At 36.7% G+C, this 1,726-nt stretch overlaps 1 pseudogene; it reads left to right on the top strand.

The window, feature by feature from the left end:
- Positions 1-245: 245 nt before the first annotated feature.
- The window catches only part of LOC124885853, an 18,682-nt pseudogene continuing 17,201 nt past the window's right edge, over positions 246-1,726 (top strand).

Here is a 1,726-nt window from a genome sequence, read left to right as displayed (position 1 = left end):
CTAAAGGAACTTAAGAACAAAAAGAACAACCACTAATTCATTAGCTAAGATATTACTATAAAGTCGAAAACTAAGTGATAAAGGTTATGTGAAATCTTCTAAGATGTCAGCGGACAACCAACTAATTATTGTACTGTTGGAAAATGGATGTCAAATATTCAGAACCAAATAAAGCAGCAGTTAATTGGGTCACCACAACGTAAGCGATACATTGTTGAATAACTTGTCAGGAAAATCTATATTTTATGCCATTCCTTCGTCAGGTTACATTTGTACAGGTCAGTTGATGAGTGGAGGGGCTCATGTGCAGTTATGTATTTTCTTTTAGTATCTAATGATTATTTTTTTCTCTTTTACAATTTCTTTGCTAAGCAGGGAGTTTTGAAGGCACTAAATGTCAACAAACTGACTTCGTTTGGTTTGCCCAGCTAAATAACAAGATGGGAGGTGACATGAAGAAAATTGAAGTTCTTGGTGAGTATCTTATTGAGTTATAGAAGGCTGTGGAATGAATCTTGAAGGGGATGAAGTAGAATTCTTGTGGGCCACAAAAGAGATTAACTCTTGAAGGAATAAGCTTCAAAGGGTTTTACGTTAAAGGTCAAAGCATTTAAACATCCCTTGTTTGAAAGGAGCAGTCCATTATTTGCTTACATGCATTTTCTTCATTATAAGGTGCTGCCAACTTATGGGTTGGTCCAAGCAAGATGAGTTAACGGCAGCCCAGATTTTTGACCCGTGCATGCAATACGCTGACATATTCTTCCTCAAGGTAATCTGTTTTTTATAACCAACTATTTTGAAATATTCTCTTTCTTGTTCAATTAGTTGGATAAGTCAAATATAAGCATCTTTTGTAAGACTTTATTAGAAAGTGTTAAAAGAGTTTGCGACCCAAGTTCTGTTGATCCGGCCCTGAAAAGTTCGCGGTGCAACCCATGTTTGTGATTTTCTGTGGGGTCAGTGGTGGGTTCCGGGATCGGGCCAAACGGGGGTGCGGGGCCGAAGTCCCCGCGGTATGGACCTGTATGTTTTTGGGCCTAAGATTTATTTGTACGCACATATTATATAAGTGTGATTTATTGGGTTGTTTTGGAGGATATATATTTACGTCATTGAGACTTTCGTCTCCTCATTGTACTCCTCTCCATTATAGTGAATTCCTCCGCCTTTGCCCGTGGTTTTTCCCGTTAAGGATTTCCACGTAAATCTGTGTGTCTTCTTGTTTTCTTTTACTTTGTGGTATTGTTTATTCTGTCCGATCATACACTACAAAAAATACGTTGTTTAGTCACGGTCAAACCCGTGGCTAAATGGTACCAAAATCGTGGCTAAGTAGTCTTAGCCACGGTCACTAGCGTGCGCATAAGGGGCGTGGTAACGAAATTAGCCACAGTTTTAGCCTTCGTGGTAACATTTCGTTAGCCACGGTTTAGTGTGTGAATAGCCACGGTTCTCCCATTGATAAATTTGAGTTAAATAAAAAAATATGTATTTAAAATTTTTAAATAACCACACCAAAACCGTGTCTACTTTAAGACATAATTAATGCATCTAATATGTTAGCCACGGTTCAAACCGTGGCTAAATTATACAATTTTTTTTTAAAAAAAATATAATTATTTCTCACAAATTTTGGTACCAATACATTTAGTTGATACACATTCACTATTTCACTCACATAATATACAAACCATTGTTATAATAATCAAAGTTTACAATGATT

Source organism: Capsicum annuum, chromosome 7, assembly GCF_002878395.1.
Source record: "Capsicum annuum cultivar UCD-10X-F1 chromosome 7, UCD10Xv1.1, whole genome shotgun sequence".
In the NCBI taxonomy this organism is placed as follows: domain Eukaryota; kingdom Viridiplantae; phylum Streptophyta; class Magnoliopsida; order Solanales; family Solanaceae; genus Capsicum; species Capsicum annuum.
Note: the sequence above shows the minus strand (reverse complement) of the source record. Positions and strands in the feature narration are given on the sequence as shown.